Source organism: Hermetia illucens, chromosome 1 (assembly GCF_905115235.1).
Source record: "Hermetia illucens chromosome 1, iHerIll2.2.curated.20191125, whole genome shotgun sequence".
Taxonomy (NCBI): Eukaryota; Metazoa; Arthropoda; class Insecta; order Diptera; family Stratiomyidae; genus Hermetia; species Hermetia illucens.
In genome coordinates, this window is record NC_051849.1 from 185,894,177 (window position 1) to 185,902,482 (window position 8,306).

General features: G+C 39.0%; 1 protein-coding gene across 3 annotated transcripts in view; it reads right to left on the minus strand.

Moving 5' to 3' along the window:
• The window catches only part of LOC119661637 (alpha-tocopherol transfer protein-like), a 64,397-nt gene extending 60,127 nt beyond the window's left edge, over positions 1–4,270 (minus strand). The window contains exons 1-2 of one of the 3 annotated variants that reach the window (XM_038071060.1): positions 4,061–4,270; positions 3,928–4,000 (exon numbers count right to left, since the gene is read on the minus strand). The gene's annotated coding sequence lies outside the window, so the exon portion shown is untranslated. Of the gene's footprint in view, positions 1–3,264; positions 3,422–3,927; positions 4,001–4,060 lie in introns of those variants that run through there. The other 2 variants (XM_038071061.1, XM_038071062.1) reach the window with 2 other exon arrangements.
• Positions 4,271–8,306: the final 4,036 nt, after the last annotated feature.

Genomic DNA, 8,306 nt, shown 5'->3' on the forward strand with positions numbered 1-8,306 from the left:
GTATGCTCTGCCTCCAGGACTGTCTCAAACGATGCATCATTCGTCTTCTCGGGAATGATGTCCATTGACATCTTGGCAGATGAGATGACGAAGATATTCAACGCGAAGTCTACCTTTTCTTTATCACAAAGGATGAACGCCGAAAGGAAGAAACCTCGAAATAGATATCAAGAGCATTGGGAATGATCGGGAAAGGGTTGGCGGACATACAGATTCATCTCTGCCACCAATGAGTTCTTGAAGAGACGGCACGGCGAGATTAATTATAATGTTACCCAGTTTTCACGTGTTATAGAGGATATCGGGGATGCAATAGAGTTTCCGAAGAGCACGTGTTCTTCCGCTATCTAAGATTTGTGGACGCACGGAAAACCTAGAGGAGACTCTAAGAGAGGTGCTGGTACCAGAAAATCTGCTGCAAAGGATGATAGCATATGAGGAGGACTGACATACGATCAACTCCATGATTGCATTTATCAAGAACAAACTGCGAAAGGCAAATTAGGCGAGAAAAGCGCGGTTATGTACGCCCTGTAAAGACGGTTGATATGTGTACTAAATAATAATGGTGTTAAATTAGGCAAAGCCGAAAGCCAACTTCGCTTCTTCCTGCATATCGTTGTCCAGCTCAGTAGCTCGATAATGTGGAAAATGCACCCATTGAATTCATGAATTTGAACGACATACAAATAACTCGGCGTTACAAGCAACATCAACTGCCGCAGCAATTATCAAATCTATGTTACTGGGGCAATTTGACCATCGTCGGGATATTCATGAGAACTGAGCTATTCAGAATAAAAAATCATTGCAATCAATACCTTCGTCATACCATGGAGTAACATGGATTTAAAGTTTGTTTTGTCAGCAGCTGAGTAGGGGTAGTTGTTTAAACAACAAAATGCACAATAGAGCTGCTAGGCCATGCAATTGTGAAGAGGAGACCATTCAGCCCATAACATCTGCTTGAATAATGTTGAGCAGCACGTATACTCCGTGCTGCCGTTGTAACTCGGTATGTAAGAATCTTCATCAAATCCTAGCCCTAATGTATGGCTTTGTGGAAACCTGTTATCCATATTGTAAGTGTACTCCGCTGAGAACTTTGAAGCATGATTACGTCAAATTATTGTAGGACCACATTGGTTTGCCTACAGTTCTGATGATATACGTCCATTCTACTTCTACCTCTCAAGGAAGAACAAGTGCACTTCACAATCGATTACTGTTGTTGGACCTTTGAACTATAATAAGAAAACAAATCTCGAACTAAGACCGATTGGTGGGTAATATGAAGCAAACATGGAGCTTTGGTAATCTCCAAGTTATGATTTCAAAAACGGAATGTCCTGAAAGGTTCTCATAGGGTCCTGAAGACACTCTAAGGGCTGGACTATATAGGAGATGCAAAAAATTTTCATCCTTGCAGTTTATGCTACAGTCCATATAGTCCTGTTCGGAATAGTTTGACTTAGCGGGCTCTGTTTTAAATTTTTAATTTGTACTGTCTAGAACGGGACAATCGAGGATATAGCAACATATTTTTGCACGGCCCCCCACGTTAAAAGACTTTGGATGTTGCCTTTTGTCCATGTTTAGCTTGGCAGCACTTCAGTCTGGTTGGGCCGGAAAAGCAATCATGTGGCTTTTGTTGCATATATTCCCATATACCAAACTTCAGAAACTAAATTGTGTGAAATTCCCCAAGAGGTCACTTGAAATGAAATGATCGGAGAAATATCGACAAATTCTTTACTGGACATCTCTGGTCGCCAGCAGATTAAAAAATCGTAGTTGTCACTTCGGTTTGCTTGTCGGATAAAATTGAAAATCAATTCCTCAGAATGTGGAGCGGATAAAATTATGTAGGGCCTTGGACCATCTAGCATTTCATTCAGTATATTTTCATTCTACAACAGAATTAGGCATCACCTTGCTCCGCCAGAATAACAATCACCGTTTAGGAAAACCTGTCTATTAGCTATAAGGGGAAAGTTATTTGATTTTCATTTTCACCCTCGATCGATTTAAATGCAATGGAGTAATCATTGTGGTCTATCTTGGATGGGAGGGTTATGAGATTCCGATATTCTTGGTTATTTTCTTATCTACTGTTTTAACTTAGTTTAAACTCGAATGAATATTTTAGAAGAAAATCGGGTATTTCTTTGGTTACTTGCATAGTTTCGGAATTGGAATTATTTAAGATGAGGGGCTTTATCTTTATGGGGAAACCTACCACCTTTATGCATATTTGCCCGAAAAGAAGCTTGGAAACATCGTTACGTATCTTGACATTTTTTTATATAAAATGGATTATTACACTCTTTAGGTTCTTTTTCGCAAATAAATGTAATTTTTACTAGGATACTTAAGATTTTATTTTGCACTGAATTTTATAAAATAGATCAACATATTTAAGTATATCAAATAGAACAGAAAAAAAGATTGGTAACGATGGCTTGACGGGTTTTTAAGAAACAGGTACATATGGCTTTCCGCAAAGAGATAAAGTTTTCAGTTAAATGGCTCTGTCTCCGTGGCTATGCAAGTTTTTCACAATTATTTTCACACTGTTTTTATTGAGATGCACATATTTGGAAAGCTTTTGAAAATTGAACGTAAAGATGGTGCCGAAGGTAGGAATTAGAGAAGTTCCGTAAATAGCATCACTAACTATTTAGCCTTTAGTGTATCGTCTAATTAACTATTTTTCCATGCAGATAATTCGCTACATAAAACTGTCCCCATTTGAATGTTTGCATCTTTTGAGCTGCAAAATTGTTAGTTACGAACAATTTATTTCAGTTATAAAATAATCAGGAATAAGCTGGGGCAATATAGTCACAAATCTACTTCGGAAAGGCGTAATTTGTTTTCAGAAAATGTTGATATAAATATTCCCCTTTGAAGGTTTTCGTTATACATATTATATATAATAGTAATTATTACAAAAAAGTAAAGTCAGTTTCCATTGCTGAAAGATGTTGTAGTTTTGCTAATAAAAAACACAAATTCAATGAACTTTTTTTGATGACCTCTGGTGGATTTTCTATTTTCTAAAATCAATTAACTAACGACTATATCGAAGGGCGCTCATTTAAAACCGTCGATAATAAGAATAAGTTGGTAAAATATACAATAAACACACACGCACACGGCCAATTGATTTTTTACACGTTATGTCTTCGATTCATTGTATACTCACTCGCATTACAATGTCAGTTTAAAATATAAATAAATAAATTCGATATTATGTCCTACGTGATATCTTACAATGCAACGCTGGTATCGAGTATAGGCGTATAGGCTACTAGCTCAATGTGGAAATATTGAGTCAGTCACTGATTATGCTTACTAAATACTTTCTGATTTGAATGAGAACAAAAACTGACTGAAACTTGAGCACTGCCAAGTACAAATGCTCGTATATCTTTCCTTCACCACTTTCTTTGTGCGAATCACTATCGTTAAGAAGATTTTTATCGCCTACAATGCTTTGTGCGGAAATGACAATCTAGAATTTGTTTGTAAATGAAATAAAAGGAAAGAAAACCAGAAATAAAAACTTTGGAAAACTTTGCAACTCATCAAATTTGTTTTTGCAAAACCATATGCTTATAAGAATTTCATTGGTGCTGCATATGTACATATATTACCATAAATATGTGCTCATATTTTCAAGAGCGATATCAACACTCCTGGATAGAGTGTCATGCAATTCTGCAACAAAGACGTAGCAGAAATAATTCTTGCAGCTTTACTACCCACATTAGGATATAGGTGTTTGCACATTAAGGGTGAATAAGTAAGGGAAATCAAACTTCAACGATTATTCAATATACAGAGGTTCACCGTACACCGTATTTCTTTCAACCCATATATCTTTTACCAGAAAACTAAAGTGATTATAAAATTAATACGAACCATTCACAAATGCCTCGTCAAAATTATCTTAATTTGAGGGAAAATGTTGAAAATCCCGTAAATATTTCACAACCTTATGAGATACAGAAAAAATGTCGAAAGTCCGAAAATATATAATGTACACAAGAATTACTTAAATTCACTGAGTCTTCGCGGTTTCGAGTTACGCCGGCTCAAAGTTTAAGTGACGATTTAGGTTTGGACTTAAGTTTATTTCACAATTTGATCCAGCTCGTACCACACTTGTGTATATTAACAATTCAGTGAGGTAACTCGCGAATGACTGACTGTTAAGCCGTTGGTGCCGTGGTCTTTTGATCCAAGGCAAAACAAGGCTAGACGCAACTGGGCCTTCCGCGAGAGTCTACCTACAAAGACACGCAAATCAAGTCACCCCTAACTGACTTGAAATGTTTTGGTGTAAAAATGGTTGCAATTGTTTTCAGGTTGTGCGATTCCACGAAAGCAACTCAAATGTAAACATGTTTTCGGGTTTCTTGCCGACTTTTCCCAAAGAGTAGTCTTCCGTCCGGCTTCGTCTATTGGCTAGTAAATGGCTTGGTTGGGTTGAAAGTAAAATCACCTCGAAAATCAGTCTCAGCTCGAATCGTCGTAATACTCCAAAAGCAGTTCAAGTTTAACCTACCTTGAAATCTGCTGTTTGTGATATAATGACATGGTAAAGGTGTGCATATTCCCTCTGTTTTTAATGCGCGTAACCTCTGGTTCGCGTACTAAAATTTAGAGAAAGAATCTGATTAAGATATAAGAAATAATTGGTTTTAGACTACACAATTATATTTGAATAGTGAATAAAACCGTAGCCCTCTAACTAAAATAAATTTTTATTTATGCACATACATATATTTCAGGAGCAACTTACGCCCTTCTTCAGTACATTTGCTACTATTTGAATAGATTAACAGCGTTTTGGAAGAAGAGAATTCACAGTAATTTATAATATGCGAAAGTAGAAGAACAGTGGACAACTTCGACAATAGATCCTCATAGTGATGCCTTATACATTGACACAACACGACACGATAAATTATTCCCACGGATATTTTCGACGCCTAGGCGTCGTAATCCTATGGATAGTTTTAAGAACTGTGCGTTTCAGACAAGACGCATGTAAGACAAAGCTGGTGTAAATGTGTAGTATCCACGGCTTTGCGGCATGGATGGTACGTCATTCGACTTTCCCAAGGTCAATCTATCAGGAGAGTGCATTCAATAATATATAATATTCTCCTATTATAATACTCCATAGTTTTCTAATTACCCCTTTCAATTCCATAATTCCTATCCCGGTATCCCTTTATATCCCACATTTAACATTTGAAATACTTACTTACTTACTTAATGATTTTTTAAAAGAAAACCTAACTAATTGGTCGCTTTCCCCTAAACACAAGGATCGAATTTCATTTGAAAAAATTCAATTTGAATTTATAAACAATTGCTAATTGTCATTGCCCAATTATATTTGTCATTACAAATGGCGCCCAATGTGGGGCCAAACAATGGTTTGCTTCGAATATTTGAACCAGGGGAAGATAGCCTATTCTGGCTCACAATTTCGTTTTGATCTGTGGAATAGAAATACAATAATTTCTCAGCATTGTTCTCGGCTGTGCACTTAACTTCATTTTTCAAGTTTTAGGTTTCACGTTTTTTTCGCCAGGAGCAAGTGTTCCTTTGCGTCAGTTTCCCTTATAACCTTGTAGACTAGAGTTTTCAATCCTATCCTCGGTAGTATACCTCAAGAACTGGACGTTTCTTGTGTTTATATTTGGAAGTTAGTGTTTCGTAGCTGATTGCCTGCAATGAATATTCTTTCTTCTTCGTCGGATTGAAGTTACGTCTCGTCCTCAATGAATTATTCTCCATTTGATTTCGAAATCCAAACAAGCAACATTGAATTCATGCGATACCTTTTTGCTTGATTTTGCTTATCTAATACTCTGCGAAGGGAGAGCAGGGCGATGGACGTTTCTCCACTGAAAAACACTGTGGGCAGGATTTTTTCTACGCACAGGATGAAAACAAAATTTTGAATTTGGGGTTTTGGCCATCAATGAGTTTTGCGGGAATGGATCAGAGTGTCGAACAGGGATAGAAGAGTCCTCAGAATTCATTATTTTTTTGAATGTCTGATGACATTATTTGCTTTTTTAACCGAATTTAACGTTTCTTTTTGCTTTTAGCGCATTATATTGATTTTCATATTCGGAAATTTTGCTTGGTTTTCTCGGACTTCCTTTTGGTCGTTTCTCATTTCATTTAATTAAAGACATGTCACTTTATTGAGATAATTTTCCACACGATCCATTGTTCGACACGGAGAGCTCTCTCTGGGGGACTGCTTGCCTCGGTAGGTTGGCCTAGCCACACTTCCAATAAGTCGTGATCGGTTTCACCATTTGGCTCTATCGAATGTCTCATCTGGGTGCAGTCTCGAGGCTTTTAAATCCCCATCCAGCGTATCAAGCCACCGTTGTATCGGCCGGCCTTTTGGTCGTTTACCACCGACTTCGATGTTCAAACCAATCTTGGAAAGTGAATTCTCGTTAGCACGAATTGCTTGACCATAGCATCGAAGACGCCACTCTCGCAATTTTTCCACGATCGGTGCAACACCATAACGATCGCGGATATCCTCATTTCGGATGTGATCAAAACGTGTCATGTCACTAGTCCAAAGCAACATCTTCGTCTCCATTACCGCAAGATGCCGTTCATTGTCTTTTATAGTTGATCAACACTCAGAACCATAGAGGGCGACAGGACAGACGACATTGCGGTAAATTTTAGATTTGAGACATTGAAAAAGAACACCAGTTTGGAACGTCACTTCATCCAGATTGCGTTAATGCTTGAAGCAATTTCATAACACAGTTCTCCATTGGCTGATAGCGTTGATCCGAGGTATTTAAATCGCTCAGTTCTGGGCAGATATCTGCCGCTGACAGTGATTGTGTCTGTTTCATTCGGATCGGTCGTCAAAAATTCAGTTTTGTTTAGATTCAATCTGAGACCGTGTTGCATGAGGCGATCATTCCATTTTTGAACAAGTTGCTCGAGATCAATTTTGAACGTTGGATATCCCGTGCGACGATGTCCATAACAAGAACAAAGAAGAATGGTGAGAGGGCGTTTCCTTGAAGAACAGCAACAGAGACACTAAGCGGTTTTGATACACCCGTCATACTTCGAACTTTACTTTTCGGATCGTGGCCAGAAGAACTCAACGCTTTCTCCATGAGTAACCGCGCAGCGTGTATTACGTCAGTAGTTCCGCAGTTTTTGACAAATCCGGCTTGATTCACGATTATTTCAACGATTTCGCGAATACGGTTGTCAAGAATGCGTTCAAAAAATCTTCATGGTATGGGAAAGTAACCGGATCGGACGGTAATTTGAACATTCTGTTGGACTACCTTTCTTTTTCCATATTGGAACAGTGGTATTTTCTTGTCAGTCAGATGGTCTCCTTCCTTCCTGAATAACTCGATTAAACAATTCACTGAGCCACATTGTTGGTTCCAAGCCTTTCGCTTTTTAGACCTCAAATGCAATATCATCAGGTCCTGTGGCTTTCCCCGATTTCATTCTTTTTATTGCCTGTTCGACTTCAGTTGCGACGGCCGGCAAACCAAAGTGAGTATAGCGTCTTCCGGTGCTACCACTATGGAGGTTCTGCTCGGCCACTTGGTTTTGGTTTGCCCGACAGGGTTGCCGCCCCGTCTTCCTCACCGCCACCTCTGAGCACCCGGTTGCGCTGACAGGTGGAACTGGTCCAAATGTCGGCAATGAATGGGGCAGTGGAGGATGAGTAAATCCTTCAGTTGAAATCTGCTGCAAATCTCTCTAGCCATCCCGAGTGTCCAGTTTATCGTAAACATTTTTGTAATGGTTCACTCGTGTGACAGCGACTGCTTTCTTTGCTTCCCGGATGGCATTCTTATTAATTTGCCAATTAGGCAGCATTTTATCGTCGATAAATTTGTGGTAGAGGTGTTTCTTTTCAAGGACCTTCATTTCGACATCATCATTTCAAAGCCTAGTATCTCGGTTGATGTACCGCTTACCCGGCTTGGTGACCCCGAGGGTTTCAGAGGCAGCTTTGTGGACCGTGTCTTTCATTTGGTTCCATGATTCTTCCACATTCGTAATGGTCGGTAATCGCGTGAGATCGTTTCTTCTTTCTTCTCACGAAATCGCCACCATTTAATGCGTCGCGAGCCAGTGCGTTCTTCACGCTGTTTTACCGGTGCCTTAATTCACAGGACGGCAATCAACAGCCGATGTTGAGGTGCGATGGTCTCATAGAGAACGGCTTTGCAATCAGTGATAGTGGTAAACTGTCGCGATCTTAT